Consider the following 18394-nt stretch of genomic DNA (forward strand, 5'->3'; position numbering starts at 1 on the left):
TCTATGATGAGTTTATTTACAACCACTGGGTCGATGCCACTGCTGGTGGAGATTTATTTCCCCGAGGGTTTCACAAGCCCAGTAGTCAGCACTTTTTGTGCTGACATGAATTTTCATTGATATGTTTGTTATATTTAAAAAATTACTGTTTACAAAATTTTGAAAGTTTTGAAATACTAAGGCTTTTCTACCTCAGGCATAGATTACCTTAGCTGTATTTGGTAAAACTTTTAGGAATTTTGATCCTCAATGCTCTTCAACTTCGTACTTTATTTGGTCTTTTTAACTTTTTTTGGTTTCGAGCGTCACTGATGGGTCTTTTGTAGACGAAACGCGCGTCTGGCGTATATACCAGATTTGGTCCTGGTATCTATGATGAGATCATCTGAGATCACTCCTAGTTTTTTGGTGGGGTTCGTGTTGTTTATTCTTTAGTTTTCTATGTTATGTCGTGTGTGCTGTTGTTTGTTTGTCTTTTTCATTTTTAGCCATGGCGTTGTCAGTTTGTTTTAGATTTATGAGTTTGACTGTCCCTTTGGTATCTTTCGTCCCTCTTTTATATAGTCACTTTATAAAATTTACTGTTTGCAAAATTATAAATTCTTCTAAATAATAAAGATGTTCTTTTCCCAACCAGAAAACCCTAGCCGTATCTGGCACAACTTTTTTGAACTTTTGGTTCTCATAGCTATTCAACTTTGTACTTGTTTTGGCTTTCAAACTTTTGTATCTGGGTGTCACTTGTAAGTCTAGTGCGGACGAAACGCACTTCTGGCGTATTTAATTTTAAAACTGGTGCCTTTTGTTAGCTAATATTCGTGTGTTTCTTTGTCCAATATGTTCTCCTTTTTATTTGTATTGTAATCCTGTAATGTTATGTTGTCATTCTAATGTTATATTTAACATTTCCATTAAAGCGGACATAGGTTTGGCATGCCACACAACCAGGTTCAAACACACAATATTATAGGGATTTTCTGGTAACTTAACAGAAAACCCTTGCCGTTTTTGGCACAACCTTTTTGATCTTTTGGTTCTCGATGCTGTTCAACTTTGTACTCGTTTCGGCTTTCAAACTTTTGTATCTGTGCGTCACACATAGGTCTTGTGTGGACAAAATACACTTCTGGCGTATTAAAATTTTGAACTTGTTGCCTTTTGTTGACTGTTGTTCGTGTGATTCTTTGTCAATTGTGTTCTCCAATTTATTTATCTGGTAGTCCTGTGTTGTCATTTTGATGTTATATTTCATATGGCCATAAAAGTGCGAGGTTTGGCATGCCACAAAACCAGGTTCAACCCACCATTTTTTCCTTTAAAAATGCCCTGTACCAAGTCAGGAATATGGTCATTGTTATATTATAGTTCGTTTCTGTGTGTATTACATTATAACGTTGTGTCGTTTGTTTTCTCTTATTTTTGAGTGTAAATTCACATTGCGATAAGACGTGTCACGGTACTTGTCTATCCCAAATTCATGTATTTGGTTTTGATGTTATATATATATGTTATATTTGTTATTCTCGTGGGATTTTGTCTATGTGTGTTACATTTTAGTGTTATGTCGTTGTTCTCCTCTTATATTTAATGCGTTTCCCTCGGTTTTAGTTTGTTATCCCGATTTTGTTTTTTGTCCATGGATTTATGAGTTTTGTACAGCGGTATACTACTGTTGCCTTTATTTACTGTACCAAGTCAGGAATTTGGCTATTGTTATATTATAGTTCGTTTCTGTGTGTGTTACATTTTAACGTTGTGCTTCTGTTGTGTCGTTTGTATCCTCTTATATTTGTGTGTGAATTCACATTACTATAAGACGTGTCACGGTACTTTTCTATCCCCAATTCATGTATCTAGTGATGTTATATATCTTATTCTCATCGAATTTTGACTAATGCTTAGTTCGTAAGAAGATAAGCATTTTAAGGGAAAATACACGCTACTGAAATCGAAAATCGTCACAACAAGGAAATGTAAACAAACAATGCTAAAATGTTGTATAAGCCATTCTTTTTTAAACATATAAAACATACAAGTAAATTATCATTTTGATTCATTCAAAACGATCTAAATACGTTATTGTAAATAGTTTAAGCATGTCACTAATTCAGTTAGATCCGTTATTTTACGCCAATTGAATAGTGTGTTTTGATTTATGGGAACGGCAAATATATGCCTCCACCTAGAGGGCTGCAATCCAAACGAATTGCCGTATGTGTCCTATTAGAATGGAAATAATTCATGAGGGCTTGAATATATCTAGATTTTACCACGGGTAATATATTTGTCATAAAGGGCCAACCCGTGGTAAAATCACGATATATTCCCCCCCTCCCTGAATTATCTCTTAATTCTAATACAACATTCTTCAAACGCGTTGAGTTCATACCCATGGTAAAATATGAATATATTGTTAAGACTGTTCTGCTCATATTCCCACGTCTTATGCCTTTTTCAATCAGCTGTCAGACTCCTTGAACGATGACATAAGAATATAATCATTTTACCGGAAAATGCACGATCGTTTAACAGAAAATAATCACAACATGGAAACATAAACTCACAATGATAAAATGTGATATAAGCCATTTATAATTTTACATATACGTACAATTGTCTTTTGAATTTCTCGAAACCTATTTCAATACGTTACTGTAAATAGTTTAATCATGCACTAGTTCAGTCTGTTCCGTCCTTTTACGTCAGGGTAATAGTGCGTTTATTTACGGGAACGGCAAAAAATGCCTTGACCTATAATATTCAAATAAAAAAAATGCCATATTTGTCATCACAGAATAAAAGTAATTTATGGGGGCTTGCATTTATACTGATTTTACCACATGTTTACCTTTTATGCCAATGTGTCACCCCTCGTTGTCGATAGAGGTTAAATATTTAGCACAAAGGGCCAGTCTGTGGTAAAATCAGTATAAATTAAAGCCTCAATGATTTTTTCTTACCTTTATCGAAAATTCGCTACAGGATTGTTTATAACCAGTTCTCAAAGTTCAAAAGAAATGTTTAAACTAGTAAGTAGGTAGTTATCAGTCATTGCATCTAGGAAAAACTGAATGTATACTTTTGGGACTTCCCTAAAATATCATACAACATATTAATTTACAGGTCAAAAGTAATCATTAACTTATCTAGTCGACACAATTAATCGTATCAAATATTTAGGAGATCGAATTGATAAATTTTTGAATTTGAACAAAAGTTCTACAAATATCCTAAAAAATTGAAAATGCAAAGATTTATATATATAATTGCAAAATGATTGGATACTAGATTAAGGATGACTCTCACAACAGCTCTGATACACTTTTAGTTCTATTACTCTTGATCTTTGTTGTATAATAGTCTTGGCAAAGGTATGTCAACAAAATTGCAAGTTGTACAGAATAAGGCGGTAACATTCATCCTTGGTCTTAGTCGAAGAAATATTCGACAGAGTCAATATGCTATGTGAAAAGGTTTTATTAGGCAAATTAGTTCAGCCATGTGTTCAATATTTATACCATGGCCATATTACAGAGTATTTGTGTGAACATTTTGAATTAAACAATCAATATACCAGAAGTGCTACACATGATAATTATTTTGTTACAAATATTAAAACCTGTAAAATAAACAGCTTTGTCTATAATGTTATGCTAGACTGGAACAATCTACCATCACACAATTTTTTTTATTAAATAGATCTAATTTTAAGACTGTATTTAAAGAAAAATTAGAAATGACAGCAAGAAATAAAGAAACTTGAGATTGTTTTTATATTTCTTTTTTTAAGAAATATTTGATCTTGTTTTCTTTTATTAGTGAAAGTCAAATTTTAAAAATAAATTGATTTTTTATATTTTCTAACAAATTAACCAATTGGATATAAGCTATACTATGCAATGTTTTATCGGATATTCCAGGCTTTTTCTTTATAAAGAGTGTTTTAAAAATATTCTATGACAACTTTTTTTTAAAAGTATATATATCCATATGTTGTGCATTTACTGATTTTGTGTCCTGGATTGGTACCCCATCTTCTTTATTTTTCTATTATATTATTGTCTTGTCTTGTGAATTGTTGTATATGTACTTGAATTTGCCTAAATTATGTAAATAAAACTAAACTATATTAACAATGCAGTTATAAGATTGACCACTTGACAGGGGTCAACAGTTTTAAAAATCACGATTTCTTAACAATTATTCGTATGTCTCATTTATTTATCAAACCATCTATGTCGATAACGAATCTTTAGAAAAGAAAACGTTGGACACTTGTACATGGTTAATTAAATTAGAACATGGACTGCCATTGGTGATATATAATTAATTTGAGGTACCTATAAGGATTTCGTACTTACATCAACATCATTTTGTTTTTTGTGCATGGATTTATGAGTTTTGAACAGCGGTTATACTGCTGTTGCCTTTATTTACATGGTTTTAGTCAACTATCACATTGTAAAAGACTAAAATCCGTAAATACCCTCTGAATCATCCATTATAAAAAAGATACCCAGTACTCTAAATTCATTATAACGAAAAATAGCTTACAAAATGGAACTATTAATTTTCATTTTCGGTATTGTTTTAGTTGCTGTCTGTGATTTCAAGAGCATTGAACATTCAATTTATTTCTTTATTTTCCTATTATTCTGAGACGTTTTACATAGTTGAGTTTCCATGCTGTGTTTTCAATAATCGAATTTGACCAAATGCATTTCATCGTAGTGTTTAAGCGAATCACAACCATAATGCAACACCCTAAGGGAAAATGCCATGAACAATTAAAGAAATGTTATGACTTTATTATTGTTAGCTAAACAAATCTATGTTATAATCTGATAATTACTTATTCATTTGTGATGTACATATACATATACTGTTTAGTAATTAGTAAAAAATTTAAGTAATGCATTAAAAAGTAAAATGACAAAAATACTGCACACCAAGAAAAATTCAAAACGGAAAGTGCCTAATTGAAATTGTTTAAAAGTACTTGATTTTACATATAATTGTTAATTTTAAATAGATAATACTATGTATTATATACTTATGAAAATAATGGTACAATTGTACCCCATGATAAAACTAATTTGTACATAAATTTATTTATTGAATATGAAGAATTGCTTTAGTCTTTGTTATCAACTGCTTCCGGTGTATGTCAACTGGTTCCGTTTAAATCAACTTCTCCCAGTTCTTATTGTATGCTTTTTTGTAACGTATTACATTTTGATGTCATTCGACAAATTCCGGAAATTACACCTAAATGGTACATTCCTATCGTGTAAAACAACAAAGTTGAATAAAAAATATTAGGAATCAACAAAATATATAATTATTAAAAATGCAAAACAAATATTATAACAAATGCATTGTTTTAAAGATTTAAAAATAGTTTTGTCTGTATGTCTTCTACTGAAGTATATGATAAAAAGAATATACCATGTATTATGAGATCCTTATTATAAGACAGTAACTACGACATTGAAAGAAAGTTTGAAAGTGGTTATTTTATCATCCGTATAAAAGCGGCTCATGTATTTTATTTTATTTATCCTAATATATATTTTTCATAATGATGTACAAGATAATTGTGATGTTACAGTAATAAATGTATAATATTTCGACACCATTATTTGAAATTCACAAAACATTTATTTAATTATTTTAACCAAAGATTTGTAAACTATACAATAAATAAACTCATCATAGATACCAGGACTAAATTTTATATATATACCAGACGCGCAAACATGTATGATAAACGAAATATTAAGAAATTAAGGGTGACTAAATGCATGCTCAAGAAGGGACTAACTTTTGTATCAATACATTTCATAAATAAACACGCTTTTAAAAACTGATTGTGTTCTATGTAACCATTTAAATATTTAACAATGTATAATTTAAGTTCGTTTTTGAACCGAGAATAGCAAAACAGTTAATTATAAAATTCACGAAGTATATCGCTGGAGTTCATTCATAAAGTACATTTCCTTGCTTTGTGCCATGATTTGCCATCTCCATGTTTCTTTAAACAAAGCATGGTTGGTTACATGTTATCAATTTACTCAGAATTTCGGGATTTTTTTCTTCTTCAAAATCAAGTAAACTGAATAAAAAAAAAAACATCCCACTATCCTTAGTCGAATAACAAAATCTTCCAAAAGATATGAAAAGGCAGGATGAGCAACTTTGAAAAAAAGACAGGATGACGATTTATGCGGGCATGATGGGGGGGGGGGGGGGGGTGTCTGTTATTCTGTAAACATTTAATTTTCACCCCCTTTTTCTCTAATCTTCAAAAAATTGACCCCCTTTTTTCTCTAATCTTCATTTTTAAGGGCATTATTATTTAATCATTTAACCCCATCCAAACCCTCATGTAAAAAATAAATCCAGAAAAACTAATAATAAAAGGCATGACCGAATAGACTGAACAATGAAAAGAGAGGGCAGAGATTACAACTAAAAAATAGAAAGAACCAAATGTTTACTTCCCCCATCAAAATAAAATGGTAGATTTCGTTATCCAAAACCAACTGAGAGGAGACAGCTGAATTAAATATTTCGACGTGAAAACTGCTAATATTTCAAAGTTTAAAATTTTAATATTGCACAAATTATAAAATCAATGAATTTTACATGCACACCTATTAAAGCGTGAATTACTATGGGATAATGTAATACTGATCAGTCCATTCAACTTAATAGAACGCGTGTTCTATTTTCGCAGATGTGAGGTCGAAGATTTGAATTGAGCAATGAAAACGATCGTTCCTTTACGAGATAATCTAATAAAGTTTGTTTGACTGATTACGTCAAACTACCTTTCGCTAAGCTTGGCCGCATTAAAGTGTATTTTGTTTATTTCCTTTGGTTACATCTACTGACATCAAACTCGGATTACTCTGGAACTGAATTTTAATGTGCGTATTGGTATGCGTTTACTTTTCTACATTGGCTAGAGTTATAGGGGGAGGGTTGAGAACTCATAAACATGTTTAACCTCGCCGCATTTTTGCGCCTGTCCCAAGTCAGGAGCCTCTAGCCTTTGTTAGTTTTGTATTATTTTTAATTTTAGTTTCTTGTGTACAATTTAGAGTTTAGTATGGCGTTCATTATCACTGAACAAGTATATATCAGGTCATCAATGCAGCGAGTAATTCCCGCACCCGGAGGCGTCTTTCAGCAGAAACCTAAACAAATAAATATACTTGTTCAGTATAGTTTTATACGTCACATAAATTGAGATAAAATTGAGAATGGAAATGGGGAATGTGTCAAAGAGACAAAAACCCGACCATAGAACAGACAACAGCAGAAGTTGTCTGTTCTATGGTCGGGGTTTTGTCTCTTTGACACATTCCCCATTTCCATTCTCAATTTTATCTCAATTTATGTGACGTATAAAATTTTCTGACGTCAGACACTCAAATCAATGAATGTGTTCGTAGATAGTAGATTTTTTTGTGGTCTGTTAAATTGTTCCTTTTAAAATTGTTATACGATGATGACTGATGTACCCATATTTTGACTATTTTATTTATTATGTCTGTTTATTTAACGCATCAATGTAAATATAACGGAATTTGATGAGACTGTCATTAAAGTGAGAGGGTTAGCGCTATAGAACCAGGTTTAATCCACCATTTTCTACATTTAAAAATGACTGTACCAAGTCAGGAATATGACAGTTCTTGTCCATTCGTTTTTGATACGTTTTGTTATTTGATTTTGCCATGTGATTATGGACTTTCCGAATTGATTTTCCTCTAAGTTCAGTATTTTTGTGATTTTACTTTTTTTATAAAACTTATTTGTCTGATATACTGAAAATAAAAATAAGTTTACACAAGTTCTAGTAACAGTTCAAAACCTTCTTCGTTCTTTGCATATTTAACGAGAACGTCAAATTTATCCGAACTTGTAATTGCTTTAAGTTTCTCTGCTTCACATTTCTCTTCCCCTTCCATGTCGTTTAAAAGTTCAAACGCTTTGTGTAAAAGGTTATAAGAAGATATTGTATATAGCCAATGCATAGGTGTATCACTTTTTTCATTAACGGTCTGTTTCAGTAATTGCAATGCAGATTGTATTTCAATAGGACTTTCCTGCTTACGGACGTATAAAAAATTCAGAAAAAAGAACAATGCAAGCGACTGATTACATCCAAGAGGTCCTATATCAGGAAAATCAGCATTTAAGAATTGATAGTTGTCTGACACAAAACCTCTAATATCTACATGAGATGCCCCCGACAATTTGTCTTTATTCAGAGACAGTTCGCTAGATGCAAATAGTAAAATGTGAGACATTTTATGATATTCCTGTGTGGAATAAAAATATGCTGCAAGTAGTAACCAGCCGAACACGTCATCGTAAAATGTATTTATCAAAACACGAGAAAGACATTCTTTGTAACGAAGGTAGGAACATTTGTTTTTGTCGTTCAGTACATCAATGGAAGATAATATCGTTTTATTACCTTTTAAAAACATTACGGTAAGCATTTTTCTTGCAGAAATCGGTAGGTGTTTTCGTAACATCCTATACAGTACGCATGTACAAAGGGTTTCACCTGTATAATAGGTTGAGTAAAAGAAAGCTAAAGTACTAAATGTTCGAAGGCTTGAAACTGCTTCATTAAAGGCATCAATGCGGTCAAATTTTCCTGATATACTTATTTGAGTATTGTGGAAATTGCGAAGTGAAGGAGCGGAAAAAATAACGTTCCAGTTTCCATGCATAATAATATTCTCTAAATATAACGCAAGGTATGAAAGAACATCCCGAGAGAGTTTTCCTTCCACCATGTTATGTTCTGGTATGAAATAGTTAGGAATATAACCACATACAATCCAATAAGTAGACGTTTTATGCATAAAAGAAAACAATATACTAGATTTTCAGGAATCCATTCCAACTTTTCATCTTCTTCTAATATCCAAAATAGAACAGTTTTCATATAGTATGAACATAAGCTGTTGTTAAGTATATTTTCCATGTTTACAATTTCCTTTAAAAATAGTTTCAGCAACGAAAAGCAAAGCAACTGAGTATGATTAAATGAGTAAACTAATAGTTTTTCAGAAAGAGAAAATGAGAATCGCCATTCTAACGGGTTGCATGTGCTGCTAGACGATCTGCTACCAATTGGTACTACTAAAACACCGTGAGACACTACATTTGAGATGATATCCTGTGATGGCCAACCAGAAGGTCTATGTCTAAAAAACCACTTGAGTGCTACCTTTGGCCATGAATGACACTTTAAACAGTTCACCATGTCAGTATCGTGCAGTAGTGAATTTGAATAACTTGGTCCATGAATTTCGAAAATTTCATCTTCGGCTTCTTCTTTGTCCAAGAAAAATTTAATCATATCACTGTTAGCTAGTAGAACTCCATTAGCAGTATTTGTTGTTGGAAAAATTGATTCACCAGCTACCTTTAGTAATGCAAAACCTGGTAAGGCATTTTCCGTGTCAAGAATAATCACATCTTCTTTGTCTTCAGGTTTATTTTCGTTAACCTCCGGAGTCTTGAAACGAAACATAAAATCAATATCGCTGCCTGGAAGGTTAACGCCTTCAGCAATGCTTCCACTGCTAAGAAATTCTGATTCACTGTCATTTAATATATCATCATGGAGTTTGCAGTATAATCTTCTATATCTTACAATTTTTTCGGAACCAACTATTTCTTCACACAGATAATTGTATAGCCTTACTGAGACTGCATTCAGTTCAGGTTGATTATGCATCTTATAAGAGCCCTGAAATCATATGAACAATAATTGGTCATTTAATCGAAATCCAAATGATAATATTGATAAAACAGATTTACCAATCATGTTGCTAAATTGCTAAAACTGCAAAAAAGCAACGATTTTGGGGCAGACAAAATGACCAAGATGAAAATATATTTCCTGTACATTACGGTTAAGATTAATTAAAAAAAAATCTTAAATCAGTTCATATCTATGTAAGTTTCAAGGTTATATCGCATAATCCACTAAATCTCTACATTGTAGAAATAATAAAAACAGCCTCAAAGGTTGGTGTTTAACATCAATGATTAAAATGCATGCAAATCTATAAAAGTAACATGACTGTATTGATTTCTTTACTCAATTGAACAGCTAGATAAGTATTTTAGAAAGTTATTGACGTCAATAGTTCAGTATAATACCCCCAGTTGTTGAACTAACCTGAACTGATCAAGAATTTGATTTTTTCGACACATATACGTACTTCTCCTGCTTAAACTTTTTACATTCGATTAAAATATTCCAACATGGTGGATAACTAATCAAAAAACTAGGTTACCTTGAATTATTTCTTACCTGTATTATTTATTGAATATTTATAGCGTTGTAAGCAATTCAAACTTTAAATTAACTAAATAAACTTATGAAGGTCACCTTCATTGTGAGTACTGAAACATGACCATTTCTGTAATATTCATGTCATAAAAAATATTCAATTTTTATTAAAACTCTAGGCTTTTTACACAGTAAAGGAGGCAGACAAATGATACAAATGATATTTAACAAGATAAAAATAAATATGCATACATAATCCACGGCCGACACTCGGCTAACCGAGAGATTGGTCGGTTAATCTATATTGAGTATGTGGCTATATCGGCGGTGGGTCTGTTAATCGGGTTGGCTAAAGTCTGTTAATCAGGTGTTATCGAGGAAATCATTGGAAATTCTGCATGTTTCATTGTATAACTTTTTAAATATATGTTTATCATAAAAATTATTCATGTCTAACAAAATAATTCAATGTACTGAATCCAGTGGTGTAATTATTATTTTTCTAGCTTCGATGTACGATCTATAAAATGAAAAGGCGTGTTACTCATCAATAAATTTATACACATTTTACACACACAAAATGTACACAAAAAGACACGTTGGTTGAATTTACTTGCATGCGATATTTTGAACATCGAACAAAGACAGGCATTATGTTTGTCAACCAAATTGATATCATTGTGTGAAAAATCTACACAAAAATCTGTATTTTGGTGACATAAATCAATCTTTATTTAAAACCTGGTCTGTTAATGGGTCGGATGTATAAAACCCGGTCTGTTAATTGGTCTGTTAAGAGTTATGAATGGCAAAAAAAAATATAATTTTATTGCTGTATGGGGTGTTATCGGATCAAATGGGTAGGCTCAAGACGAGTGGCTAAAATATACGGAAACAACACATGAGCAATGAAACATAATATATACGGAAACACTGACATGAACAATGAATTTAGGCCATGAATATTGAAAACTGATATAAAAAAGTGTAATATTAAAGTATTATTATACATCATGTTAAAATGCCATATTTTGATTGCCTAATACGAAGGTGTTAATTTACTCTATCACATGGCTGAGCGGGTGACAATTTTTGGAATGTCACCCTCTCGGCTAGACCAATCAAAAATCGGCAGTTTAAACGACAATGAATTGAATCTACATCAAGTTATTTTATAGACAATGCTTAAAGTTCTAATTTACTATACAACGAAGCGTGGAACGACTCAAACTTATTTCTTTTACAATTGTTGGAAAAACGTATTTCACTTGTTAATATTTTTACTTTAAAACCTATAAATCATTGTGTGTTATGCTTATTGTTGATATTAAACGCATTCGTTCACCATCGATGGGTTTCAACGGGTGATGTACATTTCATCATGCTTATTTAAGAATTGAATGCTTCTTTTTGTAACTTCATTGGGGGGTAAAAGCGTTGACCGAAGAACATTTTGTATGAAGCGCGGAAGCGCTTCATTCAAAAATGTGCGCACGATCAACGCTTTTACAACCCTATGAAGTTACAAAAAGAAGCATTCAATACTTATAATTACATTTTTTAGCTATGATCATGAAAACACGTATTTTATATTTTTTTATTTAATTCACCTGTGCACTTTTTTGTGGGACCACGTGTTATCATGAATGAAAAGTTTTATTGAGTAATGCAATTGCTTAAGGAATAACACGTGTTGTGCTGTTAGCCAATCAGAATAAAGTATCATAATGAAACATACATCTAAATGTAATTATTGTGATGTATATTTCTCAGCCATATGAGGCCTTTTGAAAGGGGTATTTACCCAAAATCTAAATAAAATAAATAACAATAACAAAATAACAACAATTGAAAATATTTTTTTTCTTGATAGCAGAGCTTTTTTCCCGTTTCCGGCCTAATCCTTGTATCGTTTATATGTCAAGTCAATGCACTACTATTGTCTATTTACTTCACTTCTGATGATTTTCAAATACCCGTTACGCTGTCAAGTACGTGACTACATAGAAAATACTTTATAATAAAACTCATCTGTTAAAGAAAATGATGATAGGACATTCATTATAATATATCAAATATCACATAGCTGAGAGGGTGATAGAGCAGATCGGTATCCCTCGAAAAAACATTGTCAACCTTGGCTTCGCCGCGGTTGACAATGTTTTCTCGGGACCCAATCTGCTCTATCACCCTCTCAGCTATGTGTTATTTATATCTTATCACATATTTGTTACGGATACGGATAATTTTTTAAGATTTACCTGTTATGTTTCATAAAATTGTTATAATTGAACTTTTTTTCCCTCTTTTCTGCAACACTTAAATATGTGATAAATAGCTTAAAGATTATAATATGTTTTTCCATATTTGCCCTGGTATCATCCCTCGACCCATATCGGCCCTCGGCTAAAGCCTCGAGGCCGATATGGGAGTCTCGGGATGATACCAGGGCTAATATAGAAAAGGGCATGTTATAATCTATACATATTGATTTCATCCAAGAATGGTCGCATATATCTGTTTAGGTTGTCATGAATGACACTAATTTGTATCTATATTGGTATTAACCAGTATATAAATCAGAGATAAACGTTGTAATGTAACTAAACATCAGTAAGTAAAATATATTGGGACGCTAGAATATATAAAGAATAAAGAAATAATAATGAGTAAGATAAAATAAAATGTAGAGAAAAGTAACAGACAATTTAAAGAATATAGAAATAAACAGCACCCCCAATCCGGACCCTCATTGTATACACGAGAATCTGGATGGAAACACAGAATATATAGAATAATAGATAAGGACAGTAGGAAGTGATGCATTAATAAAAAAAGATAGAAAAAATAATAACTGTTTGAGAATAAAGACATGAAACACCCCTGGGCGTTGAAACAGTAACGGATTGCTATGTACTCATATTGGTAATAAATGCTAAAAGTTTACATGCGGACACTGCAGTTCTCCTCTGCACTTATGTAGAAAGGAACTCAACGGAATAAAATGAATTAAAAATTAAGATAACCAAATGTAGCTGCATTCGCTCCTTTCCATTTACTTTTTAGACTGATTTGTAAACAACAGATGATTCAGTAATAGAAGAAAAGAACCAATCGGATGATGTTGGCGATTTAGAGTTTAACGTACAGTGACAAATATCATGTGCATATGAGAACGACAACACGTTATATGTACCCTGTGTTGTATCAGAAAGACACTTTCGGACGAATTTGAGAACGTGCTACTTTGAACAGACACAAAAATTAAGGCTGAAGAAAACGTTAATAATAGATTCATGCATATTCCAGCAGGCAATCCATATCCATATATTGAAGTGACACACCCCTTAATAAAATGCAAAGGAAGTCAAAATAAAAATGTTCTTACTAGAAGGATACTGTTGCAGCGTATTGTCATTTTTTTTTACTCAAGAGCATCTCATTCTTAACTTTTTCAAAGGGAAAATATAAAGGTAGCACAACTATTGTCGTGGCTAAATAACTCTTAACTGACACAATTTCAATTGTCCAACCCATTAACAGACTTTATTCCCATAATGTTCACTAAAACGTGGTATTACTCACGTTATATTACAATTATGAAATATTTACTAATTTCAATTTATATTTTAGAACCAAAGTACGATTTTGTGTCCTTGAAATGATATCTAAAATAGTTTTTTTCGCCTTTCATTACAAAAATTGCTATGCGTATAAGCATAAATACTACATACTTGCGCGACGCCTTTTAGTTTTACTGAAAACTGCGCAGACTATGAAATGTTTTTACAGTTGGAAAATGTTCTATGATATATATCATTTTGTCAGACACTTTTCTCTTTTTGATTTGATTCTTATAATGTACCTAAAATCTGTATATTAAATAGATTTTAATATTAAAATTGTGCGTTTTACTCTTAACAGACGTATAACCAACCCGATTAACAGACCAACCGCCGATATAGCCGCATACTCAATATAGATTAACCGACCTATCTCTCGGTTAGCCGAGTGTCGGCCGTGTAATCAGTGTATATAATGTGCGAATCCTGAAACACCATTTTCACTGTATCCGAAATTAATTTCCGATGAAGAATGATAAATAAACAGACGAAAAATTCATAATTCATGAATAAAATAAGAAATATAATATAATATGTACTATTCTTAAAGATTCATGATAAAGATCAGAGATAGGGACGTGTGTTCGTCTTACCTACAGCCATTCTGGTGTAAAATAGATACACAAATAGATAAATGTTAAGAATAGTTTACGAAAAGAGCGTACAAGAGATTTAGAAGCAATGGTTAAGTTTTATTTTCAGTGAATGCACCTTTTAACATAATTATTAATGTTGCAGAATATGAAACAGATTTTGTCATTTAGCTTGATGATATTGAATTAAAATTCCAATATGCTGTTTTTTTTGTACGATTAAAGTTTACTGACAGAAGTAAATTGATTAATTTTCAATTACATGTACTAATGTTGCAGAATATAAAACAGATTTTTGTCATTCAGCTTGATGATATTGAATTAAAATTCCAATATCAAATTTTACATCCCATTGTGTATACATCTTTAACATTAAAGAAAGTTTTAGCAACAATCGAATCACCTGTTGTTACAAATAAGCCAGTATGTGATTTCAAGAATACATGGCTACAATTAGTGCATTTCATTGTTACATACATGTATTTCAAAGGTCCTATAACCTCCGTTCAGTTGAATCCGGAAGTTAATTGCTGCATCATGAAGCGAGGTTGGCAGATATACCATCCTAATATTTCCACCAAAGACTAATTGCCGTTCTGTTCAGTTAAGTATTATTTTTCTATAAAAACAACAGTAACTGCTCCAGACAGCATTCTATATTACTAGAAGATGGCCGCGAAATCGCAGTGCAATTAGGGAATTGTTGAAACAAACAGAAATTCAAATTTCGTCGACTGAGCCTACACTAATGCATATCAGACATGGATTGGTAACAGTCTTCAAATATTGATATTTTCTAAAAAAAATAAAAAAATATAGCGTTTTCTCTGGAAAAAAAGATTATTTCAAAGACAAATTGAGTACTACAAAACACTACATGTATACGCCATATCACAAACAATCCTGACTTTGGTTGGTTTAAAAGGAGTTGCGGCTGTATGAAATCGGTATCTTCCTTTAGTAGTTTATATTTATATTACACAAACACCATGTGACTATTTTAAACAATTACTTGTAAACATTGCTAAAGAAATATAACAGATGGTATTTCAACAGAAACCGCCAACTTTTTTCTCAATGTTTTACGGAACTACGACGAAACCACGCAACAAATTTACAAAATAAAAAATCGCTGAAACGTACACAACACACAGCATGACAGTAAAAACGATATAACTGGATTCACACATAACATAAAGTGCATACATATGTCATTTACTTCTTAAATTAATAGTTTATTATACCTAATTCATTGTACAAAGGTTTACAAAGTAATAACACGTGTAATTCATTCAGAGCTAAAATAGTGGGATTTTAGAAAGCCTGTTGAAAAAATGTAAGTGATAATAATATATTTTTAAGAGTATTAAGTGTTTTTACTGCTTGATCATTTTTTTTTATTTGGCATTTGTAAATCTACCGTTCCAATTCAACAGTAAGCCTAGATTAACATAAAAATCTACTATTTTATTATCCAAACTATGTAATTTGAATCATGTACATTGATGTAAGTGGTTTCTTTTACCTTTAAAAAAAAATATACTCTAATCAGTATCCACAGAAAGTTTCCATTGTGTACACTTTTATTGCAATATTCAAACATGGGTCCCCAGTACTTAAAAAAATGGTCAAATAGTACTTAAGGTCCAATCTTCGGGATGGCTCTAGAATGTAATATTTTCTTAAATAAATTCAGATATCAAGACATCATAAATTGAATGGTATATTTTACATATTTAAGTCCATATCATAACTTTGTGCTTTTTCGTTTTATAAATCTTTAACGGCTGTAACAATTTCATTTTCTATGATTTTACTATTCACGTTTTCCATCTGTGTTAATTTTTTTTTCGAATAATCATGAAGTTCATCAATATCAATTTGTGTGTTTTTATCCAGTGGTTTTAAAAATTATCTAAAACATTTTTAAATAAATTTCGTGAATCATGTTGATCCATATTATGCAGCTCGTTTTCAACTTAAGATTGAAACTCCTTGTAACTTTTTTTATTACTGTTGTTCGCTTTTCAGATATTTTCAAATCGTATCACTTTCCTCGTCTTTATTCAAACTTTTGACTAATTTGTTATGGTCGGTTTGAAATTTTTTATTAGATATATCAATCGTGTCTAACTTGTTTGACAAGTTATCAATGGTCAACTGTCTTTCAGCGCTGTTAACCAATCTAACGAATATGCTAACTAGGCACACTCGATGAATTGTGTTTGGCAAGCAGTGCATTTGGTAAAATCTCTGAAAGACTGAGATATAATCTACAATGAGTATCAGATAATAACGGACCAAAATTAATCATTTCAATTTCATATATATAGGGACATAAATCTACTGATACTAATTAGTAATCAACTTATCTTGTTTATTTGCCAATACTTTGGTTGTAGTCAACACTTCGGTGTTGACATGAATATCAATTATATGGTCATTTTTATAAATTTTCTGTTTACAAAACTTTGAATTATTCGAAAAACTAAGGATTTTCTTACCCCAGGAGTAGATTACCTTAGCCGTATTTGGCACAACTTTTTGGAATTTTGGGTCCTCAATGCTCTTAAACTTTGTATTTGTTTGGCTTTTTAACTATTTTGATCTGAGCGTCACTGATGAGTCTTATGTAGACGAAACGCGCGTCTGGCGTATAAAATTATAATCCTGGTACTTTTGATAACTATTTACACCACTGGGTGGATGCCACTGCTGGTGGACGTTTCGTCCCCGAGGGTATCACCAGCCCAGTAGTCAACACTTCGGTGTTGACATGAATATCAATTATATGGTCATTTTTATAAATTTTCTGTTTACAAAACTTTGAATTATTCGAAAAACTAAGGATTTTCTTACCCCAGGAGTAGATTACCTTAGCCGTATTTGGCACAACTTTTTGGAATTTTGGGTCCTCAATGCTCTTAAACTTTGTATTTGTTTGGCTTTTTAACTATTTTGATCTGAGCGTCACTGATGAGTCTTATGTAGACGAAACGCGCGTCTGGCGTATAAAATTATAATCCTGGTACTTTTGATAACTATTTACACCACTGGGTGGATGCCACTGCTGGTGGACGTTTCGTCCCCGAGGGTATCACCAGCCCAGTAGTCAACACTTCGGTGTTGACATGAATATCAATTATATGGTCATTTTTATAAATTTTCTGTTTACAAAACTTTGAATTATTCGAAAAACTAAGGATTTTCTTACCCCAGGAGTAGATTACCTTAGCCGTATTTGGCACAACTTTTTGGAATTTTGGGTCCTCAATGCTCTTAAACTTTGTATTTGTTTGGCTTTTTAACTATTTTGATCTGAGCGTCACTGATGAGTCTTATGTAGACGAAACGCGCGTCTGGCGTATAAAATTATAATCCTGGTACTTTTGATAACTATTTACACCACTGGGTGGATGCCACTGCTGGTGGACGTTTCGTCCCCGAGGGTATCACCAGCCCAGTAGTCAACACTTCGGTGTTGACATGAATATCAATTATATGGTCATTTTTATAAATTTTCTGTTTACAAAACTTTGAATTATTCGAAAAACTAAGGATTTTCTTACCCCAGGAGTAGATTACCTTAGCCGTATTTGGCACAACTTTTTGGAATTTTGGGTCCTCAATGCTCTTAAACTTTGTATTTGTTTGGCTTTTTAACTATTTTGATCTGAGCGTCACTGATGAGTCTTATGTAGACGAAACGCGCGTCTGGCGTATAAAATTATAATCCTGGTACTTTTGATAACTATTTACACCACTGGGTGGATGCCACTGCTGGTGGACGTTTCGTCCCCGAGGGTATCACCAGCCCAGTAGTCAACACTTCGGTGTTGACATGA

At 32.1% G+C, this 18394-nt stretch overlaps 1 protein-coding gene across 1 annotated transcript in view; it reads right to left on the bottom strand.

Annotated features, from left to right (window-relative positions):
* Window positions 1-18394, bottom strand: part of LOC143059511 (uncharacterized) — a 162689-nt gene that overhangs the window by 54307 nt on the left and 89988 nt on the right. The gene's annotated exons all lie outside the window — the stretch shown is intronic.

This window comes from Mytilus galloprovincialis, chromosome 14, assembly GCF_965363235.1.
Source record: "Mytilus galloprovincialis chromosome 14, xbMytGall1.hap1.1, whole genome shotgun sequence".
Lineage (NCBI taxonomy): Eukaryota > Metazoa > Mollusca > Bivalvia > Mytilida > Mytilidae > Mytilus > Mytilus galloprovincialis.